Raw genomic sequence first — 20,856 nt, 5'->3', positions numbered from 1 at the left:
TCTGATTGCTGGGAGCGTTGGTGCCCCCGCTGGTGCTTCCGCAAGTTGCAGGAAAATATGAACCTCTTCCCACACTCGGGCCAGCTGAAGGGTCTCTCCCCAGTGTGGACACACTGGTGCTTCAGCAGGGTGGAGGAATTGCTGAAGGCCTTCCCGCACTCAGGGCAGCAGAATGGCCTCCCCCTCCCCCACCCGTGTGGACTAGCTGTTGCTTCAGCAGTGTGGAGGGGCAGGTAAAGCACTTCCCACACTCGGGCAGGAGAACGTCTTCTCCCCGGTGTGAACGGACTGGTACTTCAGGGCTGAGGAATTCCTGAAGGCCTTCCAGCACTTCGGGCAACTGAACGACATCTCCCCCATGTGGACCCACCAATGGTAGATTCACTTAGATATAACTGCGTCACTTTACATATTAAGATATCCCTTTGAATGTGCCCACACCCGTTTGAAATGTAATCTCGTCCATTTAAACCTCTTTATTTGCAGAAATACCCATTAAAATGTCCACGTCCGTTTAAAATGCAGATTTCCCCCTTTAGATATGACGCTGTTCCGTTAGATGTCGGAATATCTGTTTAAATTGAGCCGTGAGCTTTCCCAATGTAGACAGGGCTCCTCGGAACGTGGCAGTGTCCCCCCTGCAGCTGCAGAGCGAGACAGGAGAGTTTGTTTTTGTGAATGAGCAGTTGTAGCGCGAGGTGGCTGTTACTTGGTGACGGTGAGGCTTTCCCAGGCCCCGCCCATCCCCCTGAGCTGACGTCACGCGGGGGTGAAGGCTGTTGGGAGGAGAAGTCGCTCGAGCGGGGAAGGGGCGGCCATTAGGAAAATGGCGCCGTGCGGCCCGGGGCAGACACCCGTCACTGGGCACCGCCGCCTTCCTGGTGCAGCTGCTGTGTCACGGCCACACCGCCCGGCTGTACAGCAGGTAGGAGCCGGTGACCATTCTGGAGGCGGATGGGGTTAAGGGCCTGTTTGGGAACCCGTCGGCCGCCTGGGTGGTGGAGTTCTACTGGTCGTGGGGAGGCTCCTGTGTCAACTCTGGGGCCACCTGGAAGGTACTGGGCCCGGGAGGTGAAAGGTGAGGCAGGTTGGGGGGGGGGGGACGGAGGGGAAGGAATGTGGGGCCTGTCTTGTCATAGTGACATTTTACACTCACTTTCTATCTGCTTTTACTGGGGCTTGTGCTGTTTACCCCCTCACTGTTTGTTTAATCCTTGTGCTGTTTCCCCTCAGTGTTTGTTTAATCCTTGTAATGTTACATTGTGCAATTGCTGAGGGTAGTGTGTAAATACTAGTGAAGGAGATTATGCACCAGCATGTATATGTTCCTCAGTTATTGAAGGGGCAGGACCTGTTGAGAATGGCTAGTAAAGTATGTGGTGTACTAAGCCTTATCAACATGGATATAGTTAGTTATTTGTGAAAGTATATTCTTTATTATTTAGATATGGAGATATACAGCATAGAAACAGACCTTTTTGGACCTCCCCATCCATGCTGACCAGATATCCAAAATTAATCTCGTCCCATTTGCCAGCACTTGGCTCACATCCATCTAAATCCTTCCTATTCAGATGCCTTTTAAATGCTGTAATTGTACCAGTCTCCACCACTTCGCCAATTGAGATACAGGCATGGTACAACTTTTCCAGTGTCTGTCTCCTCCCTGGATTCACTCCCATTCCTTTCAGTTGCTCCAAGTCAACAATTGAACCCCAGAATGAAATGTAAATGGAAAAGGGGGATCATTCCAAACATGCACCACCCCATGCTCTGTATGGAAAAGTTGCCCCTTAAAATACCTTTTGTATCTTTCTGCTTTCACCCTAAATCTATGCCCTCTAGTTCTGAATTTTACCCCAACACTGGGTAAAAGACATAAAAACATTGAGCAGCCAGACAAATGCAAAAGCTATAAAATATCGAGCCACATAGGGGGAAAAGATATGGCTCTACCCTTTTTGTTCTCTGATTAGCATTTGTACACCTAAAATCTGTCAAGAACACCAGCATCGCCACAGAGCATATTGTGCACACTCCTCAGTGTCAACACACATGGCGCATGTTTGCCGGCGTCACCAAAACATTGGGCATGTTCCTCACTGTCAGCAGAAAAAGGGTGAGACCTACTTTTGATGGACAAATAAGGAGCACTGGAGGACCGGACGGAGACTTGTCCTCCTGCCATTCAGATCTCCCCTAGCAGTGAACGCGGAAGGTTGGCCATGAGCTTCTGAAGCTCCTGCTCTTCTCTCTGAATGAAGATTGAACTTCACCCCAGACTACAACTTCCTTCCTCTGTCCAACATCTGTGAGTATGGCACTCTCTTCTCAACCCCTTTTCCATTTACATCTCATTCTGGGGTTCAATTGTTGACTTGGAGCAACTGAAAGGAATGGTAGTGAATCCAGGGAGGAGACAGACTCTGGAAAGGTTGGTCCAGGCCTGTGTCTCAATTGGCAAAATAGACAGACAGGAGATTGGAAGAACGCAGCAAGCCAGGCAGTATCAGGAGGTGAAGTCGACATTTCGGGTGTAACCCTTGTTAAGGACTGGGGTGGGGGGGGTGGGCACAGGGAGAACTGCAGAACAAGGGTGTGCGGGGGGCAGGGTGATGAAGTGGGGAAAGGTGGAGACAGGTAGAGCGTACGACCTGGTTGGTGAATGGGAGGAAGGAATCTAGTTGGTGGCAGGCTGGGAAGGGAGTTGGGGGATGGGTAGGCAGGTTATTTGAAATTGGAAAATTCAATGTTGAATCCTCCGGGCTGTGGACTGTTCAGGCGGAAGATGAGGTGTTCCTCCAATTTGCGGTTTGGTTCATTGTGGCAATGGAGGAAGCTAAAGATGGTCATGTCAGAAAGGGAGTGGGAAGGCGAATTAAAATGGGCGGTGACTGGGAGGTCAGGTCGGCCTTTGCAGACGTGGCTATGATACTTGGCAAACCGTTCCCCAAGTTTAAGCTCAGTCGCCCCGATGGAGGGAAGACCACAGTTGGCAAACACATGGTAAATACAGTACCCCAATGTAAAGTTACAGCCTTTGCTGTGAAAATAGACAGAAAGGTGTATTGTTTAACTGGTGATATATTGGGATATGGAGAAAGTGAGGACTGGAGATTAGAGTCAAAAAGTGTGGTGCTGGAAAAGCACAGCAGGTCAAGCAGCATCTGAGCAGTAGGACAGTCGAAGTTTTGGGCACAAGCCCTTCATCAGGAATGATGCGTGGATGTTCAGAGGGGCATCAGTGTCCTTCTGTGCCAGTTGTCAGACAGGTGCAGCAGGCAATGAGCAAGACAAGTGGTGTATTAGCAAGAGGAATTCCGATCGGAAGTGGGAATGTCTTCCTACAGTTAGGGGGTCATTGAATATATTCAAGGCTGAGTTCATCTGATTTTTATGTGAATGTTTATGGGGAAGGCAAGAAAGTGGTTTTAAGACAAGTATAGAACAGTACCAAAGTCAGACAGCACAGAAACAGACCCTTCAGTCCAACTAGTCCATGTTGACTGTTCTCAAACTAAACCAGTCCCGCCTGCCTGTGTTTTGGCCCATAACCCTGAACATTTCCTATTCATGTATTTATCCAAATGTCTTTTAAACCTTGTAACTGTACCTGCGTCCACCACTTCCTCTAGACATTCAGTCCACAAAAAATTGTGCCCTTCAAGTCTTTTTAAAATCTCTTTCTCCTCTCACCTTCAAAATTTGCTCCCTAATCTTGAAATCCCTACCCCAGGGGAAGGACATCCGTCGTTCACCTCCTCAGTCCCCTCATGATTTTATAAACCTCTATAAGGTCACCTCTTCACCTCCTATGCTCCAGTGAAAAAGTCCCAGCCTATCCACCTAGATGTAGGTAGATCCATATCCTGTCATGATCTGTTCAATGCTGCTACCAATTCTCACAGAGTGTCCACGACAGCAAGAGTCCACAAGACAAAGGAAGAAATTAGGCCACCAGGTCTGCTCATTCCATTCAATTGTGGTTGATCAGTTTCTCAATCCCATTCTTCCACTTTTAGCGAAGTGAAAATGGAGAGAGTGAATGTGGGGTGGAGATTTTCGGCTTCAAGGGAATGAGAGAGGAAAGAGAGTTCACTATTAATTAGACTTTATGGGATCGGTAGATGAGCCGAGGAGTTGCAGTTGGAGTTTAATTTAGAGAAATCAGAGGTTTACATTTTGGTCAAGCAATCCAGGCAGGACTGACACAGTTAAGGGGAGTTTTGCAGAATAAAGAGACCTTGGAGTGCAGGTCCATAGTTCCTTGAAAGTGGAGTCTCACGTGGAGAGAATAATGATGAAGGCAATTGGTTTGCTTCATTGTTCAGGGCATTGAGTATAGGAGTTGGAAGGTCATGTTATACATCCTTCCTTCTTGAACGTGTGGTATCTAACTGCTTAATTGTTCCTAGTGAATACAGCCCACACTTCCCGCTGCTGCCATAACATGGTTTGTTTGGAAGCACTAACTTTCAGAGTGCTGTTCTTTCAGGCGGTTGTGGAGACGAAGGTCATGATCACAGAATTTATAGTCAACGGAGTCCAGTTCATGGAGATGTGATACATTAAACAATTTAGATTAAATCTTCCATCTTTTAGAATGGGGTTCTGTTCTTTGGTATGTTAATCCCAGAACCTGTTTTCAGTAACTTTCTCAAGAACGTAATTTAAATGCAGAGCTTTTCGATCAAAAATGTCAAACTGACTCGACATTGGGACGCAGACAGAATTCACACCTATTGAAGGGTAGGCTGGGACTTTTTTCACTGGAGCAAAGGAGGTTGAAAGGTGAAGGTGTCGGGTCCCTCATTAGCATGTTTGCAGATGACATTCAGATTGATGGAATATCAGATAGTGAAGGGGACTGTCAGATGATACAGCAGAATATAGATTGGAGAGTTGGGAAGAGAAATGGCAGATGGAGTTCAATCCAGACACACGTGAGGTGATGCATTTTGGAAGATGCAATTCAAGAGCGAACTATACACAAAGGTCCTGGGGGAAATTGATGTACAGAGAGGTCTGGGTGTTCAGGTCTATTGTTCTCTGAAGGTAGCAACGCATGTCAGTAGAGTGGTCAAGGCAGCATACAACACGCGTTCCATCATCAGACGGATTGAGTAAAAGAGTTGGCAGGTCAAGTTAAAGTTATAAGATTTTGGTTCGATCGCATTTGGAATACAGCGTACAATTCCAGTCGCCAGATTTCCAAAAGGATGTGGATGCTTTGGAGAGGGTGCAGAGGAGGTTCACCAGGATGTTGCCTGTTATGGAGAGTGCTAGCTATGAGGAGAGGTTGAGGGGAGCGGGGGAGGAGACTTGATTGAGACCTATAAAACTATGAGAGGTGTAGACAGGGGTCGACAGGAAGAATATCTTTTCCCAGAGTGGGAGACTTAATTACTAGGGGTCATGAGTTCAAAGTAAGAGGGGAAAGGTTTGAGGGAGATAAACATGGAAAGTTCTTTACGTAGAGGGTGGTGGGGGGCCCAAATGCATCGCCGGTGGTAGGGGTGGGAATCGATAGCATCATTTTTAAGATGTATCCAGACAGGTACATGAATGGGCAGAGAGCAAAGGGATACAGATCCTTAGAAAACAGGCAGCAGGTTTAAATCGAGGATCTCGATCAGAATAGCCTTGGAGGGCTGAAAGGCCTGTTCCTGTGCTGTAAGGTTCTTTGTTCTCTTTATAGAGATTGACAAAACCATGAGGGGCATAGATAAGGTGAACGGCATGTGTCGTTTCAAGATTAGAGAGCAAATTAAAGGGAGAGGAGAAAGATTTTAAAAACACACGAGGTGCACCTTTTATTTATATCAGCGAATGGTTTGTGTGGAATGAATGTCCAGAGGAAATGGTGGATGCAGGTTGAGAAACAACGTTTAAAAGACATTTGGATAAGTACATGAACAGGAAAGGTTCAGAGGAATATGGCCAAACACAGGCAGGTGGGACTAGTTTAGTTTGTGAATATAGTCAGCATGGACTAGTTGGGCTGAAGGGTCTGTTTCTCTGCTGTCTGACTCTATAACTGTTCTATAACTGACTCTATAACTGGTCTTAATCATTTTACTTGCCTTCCCCCATAAACATCCACTTCATTGTTGTTCTAAAATCAGATGAACTCAGCCTTGAATATATTCAATGACCCCCTAACTGCAGGAAGACTTCTGAACTCAATTACTCTCGCTAATATACCACTTGCTTTACTGATTGTTTGCTGCACCCGTTTGACAACTGGCAGTAAATTGTGTGGAAGGACACTGAGGCCCCTTTGTATATCCACACAGCATTCCTGATGAAGGGCTCATGCCTGAAACGTCGATTCTCCTGCTCTTCGGATGCTGTCTGACCTGCTGTGCTTTTCCAGTTCCACACTTTTCGACTCTGATCTCCAGCATCTGTTGTCCTCACTTTCTCCACATCCCAATATATCACCATTTCAACAACGCACCTCCTTTCAGCAGTTAGTTTTTCATAAGAGGCTATAACTTCACACTGTGGGACTGCATTTGCTGTGCGTTTGCCAATTGAGACACAGACCCTGGACTAACGTTTCCCGACTCTGTCCCCTTCCTGGAATCACACGCTTTCTTTTCAGTTGCTGCAAGTCAACAATTGAACTCCAGAATGAAAAAAATGAAATGGAAAAGAGGATAAGAAAAGAGAGTGCTGTACTCACAAATGGTGGATAGAGGAAGGAAGTTGCAGTCTGAGATGAAGCTCGATCTTCAGTCGGAGTGAGAGGAGCAGCTTCAGAAGCTCATGGTCTACCTTCCGCTTTCAGACAATTGGGGAGCTCTGATTGGCAGGAGGACCAGGCTCCTTGCGGCCCTCCCTGGCTTCCCATTGGTCCATTTGAAGAAGGATCTGCAGACAGTGAAGAGCACGCGCGGATTTTGCTGAACCGGCGAACATGCGCAGTATGATCTATGGAGATGCTGTTCCTGACGGATCTAAAGTGTCCGAATGTCACATTTTCTTCCCCCTCCTCCCCACCTTCGCTCGACATAACCACGCGCGTACCCCTCGCTATTTTTGGTGTTCATCTTACCTACACCCCTCATGGTTTTATAAATTCAATGAGGTCACCCCTCAACCTCCTGTGCTCCAATGAAAAGAGTCTCAGCCTCTCCTTATAACTCAAACCCTCCAGTCTTGGTAACATCCTGGTAAGTCTTTACCGAACCCTCTCTAATAGTATTCTTCCCATTACAGGGCCACCAGAAGCGTTCTCGGTACTCTGAAAGTGGCCTCACCAACATCTTGTACAACATCTGAATGATGTCCCAGCTCCTTTATTCAATGGTGTGAACAATTAAGGTAAGTGTGCTGAATGCCTTCTGAACCAATGTAAAAAACGTTGCCCCCCTCCGTCCTTTTTAAATCTTCACCCTGTCATCTTAAAAATATACTCCCAGACTTTGAACTCCCCTACCCTTCAGGAAAAGACACTGTTTATTCACCTTATCTTTGTCCCTCATGACTTCATAAACCTCCATAACCTCCACCCTCAACCTCCCACACTCCAGTGAAAAAAAGTCCCAGCCTATGCCGTCTATAAATCATTCTGGCAACATCATAGTTAAAAAAAGGTGAGCTTTAAGAATTGACTGAAAGGGCAGTGAAGATTCAACCAGCTGACAGTGGATCTGAAATCACAGGTAGGTCAGATCAGATCAGGTTCGGACAGCAGGAAACCAGATACGTTTTTACAACAAACCCCAACAGTTTCGTCATTAGACTCTTAATTCCAGATTTATATTGAATTCAGATTCCACCATCTGCCGTGATAGGTTTTGAACCCAGGTCCCCAGAACATTACCTGGGTGAATAGTCTGGTGATAATAAATTCGGCCATCACCTCCCCTGGACACATTGGCATATTGTGTTTAGAGGTAACAAAGGAGCAAGAGGTTTCAGCAGCTGCGAAGTTGTTGATATTACACAAGGGAACATCAGCACTCTCAGTAATGGCACACACTGAAGCCAGGACCCTGTTTCAGAGGTAAGGGCTCAGGAACCATAAGAAATAGGAAGAGGAAAATGCCATTCAACCCCTTGAGCCTGCTTCGCCATTCGATAGGATTGTGGCTGATCTGACATTCTCCACTTGCACTTTCCTGCCCTTTTCCTGTAACTGTTCATCCCCCGACTGATCACGAATCTATCGATCCTAGTTTTTAATGTGACATGAAGGCTGTCAACAGAGTTACTGAGATGGGGTAGGGGGGAGCTCAGGTCGAACATGGGGACTAAAACAATGGCTTCACACTTCACAATATTTAACTAAGGGAATGTTTATAGTTTATAGCTAAAACTACCAGAAGAAGGGCTCATGCCAGAAACGTGGATTCTCCTGCTCCTTGGATGCTGCCTGACCTGCTGCGCTTTTCCAGCAACACATTTTCAGCTCAGATCTCCAGCATCTGAAGTCCTCACTTTCTCTGAAACAATCCCATGGAGTCTCACAGAGTGACACAGATGTACAGCACGGAAACAGACCCTTCGGTCCAACTCGTCCATGCAGCCCAGATATCCTAACCTAATCTAGTCCCATATGCCAGCACTTGGCCCAAATCCCCATGAAACCTTCCTATTCATATACACATCCAGATCCATTTTAAATGCTGTAATTATCCAGCCTCCATCACTTACTCCAGCAGCTCATGCCGTACGTGCATCACCCTCTGCGGGAAAAGGTTGCCCCTTAAGTACATTCTATATCTTCCCCCTCCCCTCCCTAAAACTATGCCCTCTCGTTCTGGACTCCCCCATCCCAGGGAAAAGAACTTGTCTGTTTGCCATATCCATATCCCTCATGATTTTACAAACCTCTATAAGGTTACCCCTTAGCCTCCGACGCTCCAGAGAAAACAGTCGATTCAGCCTAGCCCTATAGCTCAACCCTCCAACCCTGGCAACACCCTTGTAAATCTTTTCTGCACCTTTTCTAGTTTCACAACATCTTTCCGATAGGAAGCAGACCAAAATTACATGCAATATTCCAAACATGGCCTGACCAATGTTCTGTACAGTGGCAACATGAGCTCCCAACATCTATCTTCGATGCTCTGACCAACAAAGGAAAGCATACCAAACACCTTGTTTACTATCCAATCTGCCTGCGTCTTTACTTTTAAGGAACTATCAACCTGAACTCCAAGGTCTCTTTGCTCAGCAACACGTCCAAGGAACTTCCCATTAAGTGTAAAAGTCCTGCTCTGATTTGTTTTTCCAAAATGCAGCACTTCATATTTATCTATATTAGCCTCCATCTGCCACTTCTCAGCCCATTGGCCCATCTGATCTACGTTCCGTTGAAATCTGAGGTAACCTTCTTTGCTGTCCACAACACGTCCAATTTTGGTGTCATCTACAAACGGACTAACTATACCTCCTCCGTTTACATACAAATCATTTATATAAATGACAAAAACTAGCGCACCCAGCATCGATCCTTGTGGTACACCATTGGTCACAGGCCTTCAGTCTGAAAAGCAACCCTCCATCACCACCCTCTGTCTTCTGCCTTCTAGCCATTTCTGTATCCAAATGGCTAGTTGTCCCTGCATTCCATGAGATTAAACCTTGCTCACCAGTCTCCCATGTGGAACCTTGATGAATGCCTTCCTGAAGTCCATATAAATCACGTCCATCGCTCTGCCCTCATCAATCCACTTTGTACTTCTTCAAAAAACTCAATCATGTTCGTGAGACATGATTTCCCAAGCATAAAGCCATGCTGACTATCCTTAATCAATTCTTGACTTTCCAAATACATGTAAATCCTATCTCTCAGGATAATCTCCAAAAACTTGTCCGTCACGGATGACTGTCTCACTGGTCTATAGTTCCCTGGCTTTTCCTTACCACATTTCTTAAATAGTGGCACCACGTTAGTCACCCTCTAGCCTTCCGGCACCTCACCTGTGACTATTGATGATACAAATATCTCAGTGAGAGGCCCAGCAATCACTTCCCCAGTTTCCCACAGAGTTCTAGGGTCCTCCTGATCAGGTCCTTGGGATTTATCCACTTCTATGAATTTCAAGATATCCAGCAATTTCTCATCTGTAATATGGACATTTTTTTCAACATGTCACCATCTACTTTCTCACATTCTATATCTTCCATGCCTTTCTCCACAGTAAACACTGTTGCAAAATATCCGATGAGTATCCCCTCCCCCCCCCACCCCTCCCCCGCCCCACTCGGTCTACTGCAGCTCCACACAAAGGCCGCCTTGCTGATCTTTGAGGGGCGCTATTCTCTCCCTTGTTATACTTTATTCCTTAACGTATTTATAAAAACCCTTTGGGTTATCCTTAACTCTGTTTGCCAAACCTATCTCATGTCCCCTTTTAGCCCTCATGATTTCTCTCTTAAGTATGCTGTACTGTCTTTATTCTCTAAGGAGTCACTCGATCTCTGTCGATCACGGACGTATGAATCCTTCGTTATCTTTACCAAAATCTCAATTTCTCTGGTCATCCAGCATGCCCTACACCGACCAGCCTTTCCTTTCACCCTAACAGGAATATACTGTGTCTGGACTCTTGTTATCTCATATTTGAAGGCTTCCCATTTTCCAGCAATCCTTTAACCTGCAAACAACTGCCACCAATCAGCTTTTGAAAGATCTTGCCTAATACCTGAGTCGTCCTCCAATTTAGAACTTCAACTTTTAGATCTGATATATTATTTTCAATCACTATTCTAATGTTAATAGAATTATGGTTGCTGGCCCTTAGGTTTTGCACCCTCGCCAGTATGTACATCCTCATTGTGAATTAGAAAATTTCCTTGTGCACACTTAAAAAAATTCTCTATTTGGCGGATAAGTAAATGGGCAGAAGTTATAACTTGGGTCAACTCTTCCTTCATTCCCATCAACCCTAACCCCATTCCCACCCCAATAGTCCAACGGCACTTTACCTTGCAACTGCCGAATGTGTGACACTAGCCCATTTACCTGCTCCGTCCTCACTATCCAAGGGCCAAACTTACCTTCCAGGTGAAGCAGCACTTTACCCGCACTTCCCACAACCCAGTCTACTGCATTTGCTGCTCATAATGTGGCCTCATCTACAATGGCGAATACGAAACATAAACTGGGTGACTGCTGCACAGAACATCTACGTTCTGCCCGCAAAAAGACCCTGAGCTTCCAGTTGCCTGACAATTCCACACCCCATCCTGTTCCCTGGCCATCATCTCTGTCTACGGTTTACTGCAGTGTCCAGTGAAGCTCAGCACCAGCAGAACGAAGAACACCGAATATTTCACTTGGGGACCATACATCCTCCGGTCCCAATATCGAATTCAATAATTCTAGGGCCTGAAATCCATAGTATCCTCGTCCCTTCCACACCCACCAAGACTTGTTATCACACAGTCTGTCATTGCACACTATGTATTCTGAGCCACGAACAGTCACCATTCACCCTCCCACACGGATCGTTATCAACTCCCTTTCCTGTCCAACAATTCTTCCCTCGCTTTGGGGTCTGTCCTGATCTATCATTTACTGCATCCGCCTTCCTCCCACAATATCTCCTGCATATAAACCAACGTTTTCCCAATTACAATCAGTTCTGTGGAAGGGTCACCGGCAACTCCTGTCTTTTTTGTTTCTGATATACAGCATCCACAGTTCTTTCAACTTTTTATTGAGGTAGAGTTGGCAATTGTTTCGGGAGACAGAAGGAGAGGGGTGAGAGACAGAACAGACATGAACTATTGATCTCTGTTGTTACTCATAATGTAAAATCATTGCAGTGCGATCACTTCCCTTAAGTATGAATAGAGGGCCAGTGGCATCTGTGAGCTTGTAGCGCAAAGGTACCATATCGGACTCCAGATTAGGTGGTTGCGTGTTCGAATCACGTCAGACTCACTGCCGTCATGGTTGTGCAAAATGCTCGTCTTCCCCCCAGGTCATCACGAGGTTTAAAGGCAGTCGTTTCTCTCTGGGCAGCTGCTTCGTTCAGTTGGTAACAACGCGGTGTGAATACCGTAATACCAGTGTTCTTACTGCATAATCCAAAGACTCCCGTCTTGATATTTCAATCTTTCAGGAGAGTGACAGCGAGTTCAGATAGAAATATTTCCCACCAACATCAAATCCTTTCCTCTCACTGGACACAGTTAAAATTATCTTTATTCATCAGAAGGAGTGGAAACCCTAGTCTGACGGCCTCTCCCCACATTAACAGTGAGCCTGAATTTTATAAACGGTGTCAGTAAAATCCAGTGGCGGACACTGATTTGGTTCAATCGATTTTTTTGCCAAGCGTAATTCACCGAGAGGATGCTGCTGTGTGAAACAGCGTGGAGAATTACTGCAGGGCCTCCTGCGTATGGGACACACCGCAACTGATGTGTTTCACCTTCACCAGTTTATTCCTATCTCGGAGAAGAGAGGTTTGATGATTCGGATCATAGCAGCCAGACAGAGAACAGGAGAAGAGCACTCAGACATTCGCCAGCTTGACACCACAGCTGGGTCATCGTGGCCGTGTATCAGTATGGGATAGGAATCTGCATCTACTGACTGGAAGCACAGCAAATTGGAGTGCTGGTGGGACTATCACACAGGAGAAAACTGCTTCGACCTATCAACTGGAGTGGTTCCCAATGCGCAACTCCGCTCACCTCAACTGAATAACTGTAAACAAATTACTCAGTGATTCAAAGGAATACTCCGTTTTGAATCTGCATTGTGTCATGTACCTTCGAGAATGATGTCAAAACACCTTCATTGCTGTGATGGAGTATCCTGTTGGGCAGAATATATCCATTGTCAAATTTCCTACGTTCTTTTGGTCCAACTCCGATTTCACTCAGAATCACAAAATGTGTGACAGCGCAGACTGAGGCCATGCAGCCCACCTTAGCTCTGCTGGTTCAACACAATTTGTAAATAAGAGTCTCATTCTGTCGCCTTCTCCCTGGAAATCTGCACATTGTTACATTGAACATGCCCACCGAATTCCCTTTTGTGTCCATTGAATCTGCCTCTTTGTCACTGTCCGACAGCGACTTACTGACCCCACTCCCTGTGCGAAAACGGTCTTCCTAATGTCACTTTTACTTATTTTCCTGATGACTTTAAATCTCTGCCAAATCGTTCTCGATCCTTTCAGGCCTGGGAGGATTTTCACTGCATTATTTCCTCTGTCTAAAACCCTTACGACGTGGAAACCTTCAATCATACCAGCTTTCAGCCCTCTGTTCACCAAAGAGAGCTGCCCCAAACTTTCCAATCTCCCTTCATTGCTGACATTCCTCAGGACGGCTCCACTCACGTTAACCTGTTCAGCGCCGTCAGCAATTACTTCACATCCCCGCTTCCTGAAGTATCACCCTCAGAATTGAGCGTAATACAGGTGGAGGATTCATTCAGACTCGGATTGCGCGGGCGAAAAATCTGCAATGCTTGTTCTCACTTTCAACACGTTTTTCCCTTCGCCGTGTTCACTGCAATGGCAGCTCTGCGCCGTCCCTAATTCAGGCAGTCCGATCTTATTTAACGAAGCGGCTTTAATTGACAAAATTGATCGGGCATTTTTGTTCATGTCAATTTAAGGAACGATGGCTCGCCTGGGATCGGAACCCGGGAGCTCTCACACGGCTGCATATGCTCGAAGACCCAAAGCTAGAATCACATTCCAGACTAACGAGCCACCAGCCATGGGTGCACCCAGTTCCTGAAACAGCTGAGACTTGCTCAATACGAAATTCATTGTACATTGCTCCCAGAATTGCAAGCAGGGAAGAGTTTCAAGAACATCTGCTTCGCAATCTGTCTCCCTGCTCCCAGGACGCTGCTGTTTGTCCCGTCCCCAGGGACCGGGCTCTCTCCATTAGCGGATAATTGAACCATTTTGTTTCTACTTACAAGCTGTGCTGGTGGAAGGCAGAGCCCATTCACTCTTCTGCTCTCTCACACTATTACGTGAGGCAGGAGAAGTCAGGTACAGTCATGCGTAGGAAATGGGCAACTTTGAACTTGATCCAAAGGTCCTGTTAATGGAGAGACAGAAAGATGCTGTGCTGTCGGGACAGAGAGAAATGGACACCGGAGACTCTTCCCTCAGGTAAATTGATATGAGTGCATTTTTGTGCAGCCTGCTTGGTGTTCAGAATTTGTCTTGACACAGCAATCCTGCAGAAAGTCATTTATAACACGGACGTTGGTTTCTTTACTACAGGAAATGGACTAAAACAGCAAGTCATGTGTTTCAAATTCACAGGTTCATTGCCATCTGATAGAAGAGTTTTCACACGAGATCAGGCCACAGCGAAAGAGAACAGGACAAGACAACTCAGAGCTCCACAAGGGTGCCAGCGCAACTGTGTAAATTTGACTTGTGTATTGATATTGAGCTCAGACACCCGATGTTTTGGGAAGCAAAGGAAAAGAACAGAGCGCCGTGAGAGATATTTAGACACGCAGGAAGTCGTTTGAAGGCAAGATGCTGAACAGAGGACCATCACAAATGAAAGTCGCTCAAGGAGGCATTGAACAATAGCAGAGGATGGTTTCGATCCATCGACCTCTGGGTTATGGGTCCAGCACGCTCCCGCTGCGCCACTCTGCTCCTACGCACAACGTCCCCTCCACAGGTCCCTTCAGCCTTTCGTCTGGCGCGTGGCATGCACGTTCGAGACTGATGTCAAAGATCTTCACTGCTGTCGTCTTTTATAGTGTTGCGCAGACGTATGGAGGCTGTGTAAATATAAACTTTTTCTAACTTCCCACATTCTCTTGTCAGTTCACTCTAAATAGTCGCCATGCGGCCCACCTTCGCTCTGCTGGGTCGACACAGGAAGTAAACGTGGGTCTCTATTCGTATCATTCTCTTGCCTTCTCCATGTAATTCTACACATTGTTACTTTAAACATGATCACCGAATTCCCGTTTACGTCGAATGAATCTGCCTCTTTGTCAGTGTCAGTTAGGGATTTACTGACCCCAACCACTCCCTGTACGAAAGCATTCTTCCTAATGTCACTTTTGGTTCTTTTCCTCATGACTTTAAAACTCTGCCGAATCGTTGCCGATCCTTTCAGGCGTGGGAACATTTTGACTACATTACTTTGACTGTCTAGACTTCGCATAACTTGAAAAGCTTCAATTGGGCCAGATTTCAAACTTCTGTCCTCCGAAGAGATCTGTCCCAAATTTCCAATCGACCCTCATCGCTGACATCCCTCAAACACTGCACCACTCACGTCAACCTATTCAACGCTGTCTCCAACCATTTCACTTCCCTGTTTTCTGCCCCATTCGTATTCCTGGCAGCCCAACCTCGTTTCACAAAGGTGCTTTTTGAGAAAATTAATGGGGCATTTTTGCACAAATCAAGTTATGAGACGCAGCCTTTTTTGGGAGTTGAATCTAGGACCGCGCATAAGTCTGCACAGTTAAAGAATCTACCTGAGCATCATGCCCCTAGACCAACAAGCCAAACCTTGTGTATTGATATTGAGCTCAGACACCCGAAGTTTTGGGAAGCAAACGACATGGCAAGGAAAAGAACAGAGCGCCGTGAGAGATATTTAGACACTCAGGAAGTCGTTTGAAGGCAAGATGCTGAACAGAGGACCATCACAAATGAAAGTCGCTCAAGGAGGCATTGAACAATAGCAGAGGATGGTGGGGCTATTTCCTCACCTCACACCTCTTGAGCTAGCTGAGACTTGCTTAGTGTGAAATACATTTGACATTGCTCGAAGAATTGCAAGTGACGAAGAGTTTCCAGAACAGCTGCTTCTCATTCTGTCTCCCTGCTGCTGTTTGTCCCGTCCCCAGGAACCGGGCTCCCTCCACTGTTTCGAAACTTTTCTCTGACACCCGAGTGGCCAGTGACAAGCATTGCCCTCCTCAACATAGGATACAGAGAACAGGAGACCCCTCAGAGGTTTTCATCTCAACTGTGCACATTGGACCAGTATATCATGGTGAAATATTTATGTCGAAGCTTTTTTGGGAAGCGGATGTGAAGGCAAGGTGCAGAACAGAGCGCCGTTATACGGGAAAGCTGCTAAAGACGACGTTGAATGAATAGGAGAGAATGGTCTCTCTTTTGGGTTATGATCCCAATAAGCACGATTTGTGCCATTCTCCTGCATTGCTCGGCAGTTTTTCCAGAGAAGTATTTAGCTTTTCATCTGGTGTGTGTCAGGCACGTTTGAGAATGACGTCAAAGGATCTTCTCTGCTGTCGTGTCATTTGTTGTTGTGCAGACATATCGTCGATGTGCAAAAATAAACTCTGTCTAAATTCCCACATTCTGTTTTTCGAACTATGATTTCGCTCAGAATCACTAATTTTCAAAACTCTCAATATTCAAACTTTAACAAAGTGCTCATAGAAATGATTAGTGAACACCTGGAAGAAATTCTTCCAAACTTACCTGGGGAATTTCGCTTTGAGAGGTCTTGAACTTTAAGTGGAAGGAAGGGAAGTTTGCCTCGAGGCTGTTTAATGTGGAGATGTGTTCTCCATGTAAACTGGTCGTAGTTGACCATCCCAGTGCTTCCCGATGCAGGGCTGCCTGACCCCCAGGGAGGTTTACTTGGAGCAACTGGAGAGAATCCAGAGATGGAGCAGATTCTGCAAAGGTGCTCAAATACTTTCTATCTCTCTTTTACTTATTTTCCTTGTGTATTCCCTCAGTTTGGCACGCATGCAGTTTGCACCCTGGAAAATGATTGCTTTTTTCCTCATGTTCACGATGAAAAGTGTAGTTTCTCTTGGAACTGAGCCACATTGAAAGGATTGGCATATTGATATATATATGTACACGGATTTAGTTTAATATCAGATTAGATTTGAATGAAGTTTTCCTCTAAACACACCTAAGCCTATCTGGCTGCATGAGGGATTTCAGGTTTCTGTGTGCTGGGTATTATGTGATCAGCAGGCATCTGGCACACTACAGGAACTGCCACCTATGTTATGTTCGTTTAAGTGTACTGCCAATGATCACTTATTTTGTGATTTTTTTTGCAGGAAGACGTGCCGAAAGAAATCTGAAAACAAATGATACATCAACTTCTGACAGAGCCTCTTGATTCATTGGGACTTGAATATCAGCAGCCATTCCAATCAAGAAGACATGGTTACTTTTATTTGCTTGAGAGATTTTGGACACTGTTGAGACAGGAAGAATACTGAGACAGAGAGTGAGGGAGATTCAGTGCGCTGACTGTGAAAAGTGCTTCACACCATTTACTCAGCTTGGGGGAATCAAAGTCTCATCCCTGACGGTGGGGATAGACTATGTCCCCGTTCTGATTGTAATATCAAACCCAGACCAACACAAGGAAAGCTCCCCCAATGGGGAAACTGTGGAAATGTGGGGACTGAGGGAAAGGATTCCCTTCCCCATCCGTGTTGGAAACCCACAGACGTATTCACAGCGGGGAGAGGCCATTCACCTGCTCGGTGTGCAGGAAGGGCTTCAGTCGGATCAGCCATCTGGAGACGCACGAGTGGGTCCACAAGTGAGAGAAGCCATTCACGTGCCCCATGTACGGAAGGGGGTTCACTCAGTCAGCTGCACTGCTGCCCCACCAGTGGGTCCACACCGGAGAGAGGCCATTCACCTGCTGTCAGTGCCGGAAGGGATTCACCTGCTCCTCCTCCCACCTGCGGAGGCACCAGCGCGTTCACGTGCCATTGCAGGGGGGATGGAAGGAGCGATGGCCGAGCGCTGCGAACAACCCAGCTCTGGGGACTCTCAGGTTCGAATCCCGTCGCGGCAGAAGGCAGAATTGGGATTCGCTCAGTCATCTGGACTTCAGAATCTAAGGATGAAACCGTTTTCAGAGGGCAAAAACCCACCTGATTCACTCATGTCCTTTTCAGTGATGGAAATTACCGTTGTCAGAAAGGATTCACTCAGTCGTCCCAGCTGCATGCTTTACCCGGCTGTACGAAGGATCCAGTTACAAATCGACAATTCAACTGACCAATAATAAAGAAAGTGTGGTGGGAGGAGTGGGGCTGAGGGTGTGCACTTTGAGCTTCAGGTGCGTTTATATAAGAAAAGCTACTATTTGTACGCCTTGTGATGTGGAGATCTGAAGCTGCAACAAAGTTGGGTCGCAGTAAAGGTTACCTGAAATTACCGTCAGGCTTAAACTCTCATTGAAAGCTGGGAAATCCAACAGCTTCTCATTTCTTTCAGCCACCAGGACCGAGTTTCCAATGTCGTGTCTCAGAAGGAACAGTGAATGAGTAGATGGTATTGTTCGAAATTGTAAATTTTTTAGCTGCAGCTTTATTGTTTCATTGACATTGCATGGTTTACTGGCAACAGTGGGAGGTGCGGGCTGTATTCACTTGAAACAAAGTTTTAAAATGACACAAACACCAGGGTAGAGTCCAACAGGTTTATTTGGAAGCACTAGGTTTTGGAGCGCTGTTCCTTCATCAGGTAGCTGTTGAGTAGAATGGTAAGACACAGAATATATAGCAAAAGATTATAGTGTCATGCAACATAAATGATACATTGAAGAAACCTGTGAAGTCTTTCATCTTTTAAAATGGGTTGCAGATTTCAGTTCATTAATCTGTAAATCCTAGAACTTATTTTTAGTAACATTCTCCAGGTAACTTAATGTTTTATAAAGGGAGGTGACACCTGAGTTCAGATAACGCATGAGAGCTGTGAGGTTAGAGTCGTTCTGTATCCCAGTCTTGAGTCAGACTTTTTCTATTTCCAAACATATAATCCTGCAAATGCAATTCACCCCAAAGGCTTCTATGTGTGAGTGCATTCATGAGACAGAGCGTCTGCGTGTGTGTGTGTGTGTGTGTGTGTGCAAGCTGGGTAAAGTGTGCATGTGATGGAGTATAATTGTGTGAGAAGGTGTGTGCATGAATGTTAGTGTGAGGGGTTTATCAATGTGTTTCTGAGAGAGAGCCTGTCGATCAGAGACGGTCCACATGACCGTGTGAGTACGTCTGTGTGTGTGTGTGTGTGTATGTGTGTGTGTGTGTGTGTGTGTGAGAGAGAGAGAGAGAGAGAGAGAGAGAGAGAGACAGAGAGAGATATAGGGTTTTTGTGTATTGTGTAGCTGGGTCTCCTGTAGTGAGACATGAATCCAAGGTTTGAGCTGAATTCATTCTCGTGTGTTCCAAACTTGTTATCAGCCTCTGCTCGGCCACTAGATATGATTAAGCAGTTAAGCAGTTTCACAACACACACTGGAGACGGCAAGGTGAAGGCTTATGTCTGAAACGTTGATTCTCCTGATCCTTGGATGCTGCCTGACCTGCTGTGCTTTTTCAACACCAGACTCTCGACTCTGATCTCCATCATCTGCAGTTCTCACTTTCTCCTCATGGGCGAGGTGGGATTTGTCTTTTATTCACTCATTCACTCTTACAGCCTATCCTTGGTTGTGGCCCAACTGTGCATCTGTCCCCCACTCTTCGGACGGATACCACCGATTGGGAATAACCTCAGAGAGAGAGAGGGACAATTGACAGACAGTCGCCGTGGAATCCATGGGCTGAATGGCTTCTGTCTGCGCGAGAATGATGCTACGTGTTAATGCCGTCCCACTGCCTGTCTCTGGGGCAGACAGGCTGAGGGAGCAAAACTGGTTCATTTTTAACCGTCCCTTCCGTGTTGGACTGCCTGCAGTCCCTCAGCTCAGGGCGGTGGGGATGACTCTCAGTGAGTGAACGTTTCACACGGATTCTCTTCATCTGGGACACTTGGGGCTCAGATGTTAACTACTGCGCGGTCGCAGCAAAGAAAGCGATGCCCACTTTGCAATAGACTTTCCGTAAGATTGCTGCGTGAAGACGATTTCTGAACACCAAGCAGGCTGCACAACAATGTATATTTTCCTGGGCGAAAAGTCCTCGGTGTTCATTTCTCTCTGTCCTGCCAGCACAGCATCTTTCTGTCTCTCCGATAACAGACCTTTGGAGAAAGTTCACAATCAAAGTTGTTCATGTTCCCCGCATTAATGTAACTGACACCTCTCACCCCAAGAGTTTCAGAGAGAGAGAGAGAGAGAGAGAGGGAGAGAGAGCAGAAGAGCGAATGGACTCTTACCCTCTCCCAACCCTACATTCCCCCACCACCCTCCCCAAAGAACAACGTGCAAGTAGAAATAAAATGGTTTAATTATCCGCCAGTGGAGATAGTCCAGTTCCTGGGGATGAGACAAACATCAGCCCCCCGGGGACAGAATGTCAAGCAGATGTTCTGGAAACGCTTTGCTGCTTGCAATTCTTGCAGCAATGTGGAATGTACTTCACACTGAGCAAGTTTCAGCTGGCTCAGAGTCGCCAATGTTCATTGCTGTGTTTGCCGCCAGCTCAGAGAGAGAACAATAGGCAGGACGTAGGAGTGAATAACGATCCGCGTGAGAGGGCGAATAACTGTTAATGGAGACTGTTAGTGGCTAACAATACGTCGTGTGTCATAGCAGACGAGGTGATCAATAGGAGTCTTTCGTGTGGTAGGGGTCAAGGACATGGGGTAGTTCAGGCCCTATAGTTATAGAACTCGATATTGAAGACCGGAGGGCTGGAAGGGCTCCAAGTGGAAAATGAGATGTTGTTCCTTCATCTGGAGCTAGAACACTGCTGCAAGCCTGAGACAGGGATGTTGGCCAGGGAACAGGGTGATGTGTTAAAGTGGCAGGCAACCGCAAGGTCAGGGCCTTTAGTTTCTGCGGGCAGAAGCGGGATGTTCTGCGAAGCAGTCACCCAGTTTATGCTTCATGCTACGTTGGGGAAACGACACTGTGAGCAGAGAATGCGGTGGAATGAAATAGCAGCAGGGAGACTGGATGAGAAGCAGCTGTTCGGGA

At 46.3% G+C, this 20,856-nt stretch overlaps 1 long non-coding RNA gene across 1 annotated transcript; it reads left to right on the top strand.

Annotated features, from left to right (window-relative positions):
• Positions 1–807: 807 nt before the first annotated feature.
• On the top strand, positions 808–18,502 carry LOC140460684 (uncharacterized). The gene is made up of 3 exons (XR_011954281.1): positions 808–1,078; positions 7,225–7,329; positions 17,030–18,502. It is a non-coding gene; the product is annotated as an uncharacterized lncRNA (long non-coding RNA).
• The last annotated feature ends 2,354 nt before the right edge of the window (positions 18,503–20,856 follow it).

Source organism: Chiloscyllium punctatum, chromosome 36, assembly GCF_047496795.1.
Source record: "Chiloscyllium punctatum isolate Juve2018m chromosome 36, sChiPun1.3, whole genome shotgun sequence".
In the NCBI taxonomy this organism is placed as follows: domain Eukaryota; kingdom Metazoa; phylum Chordata; class Chondrichthyes; order Orectolobiformes; family Hemiscylliidae; genus Chiloscyllium; species Chiloscyllium punctatum.
The sequence above is the reverse complement of the archived record's forward strand: the minus strand, read 5'-3'. Positions and strand labels throughout refer to the sequence as shown.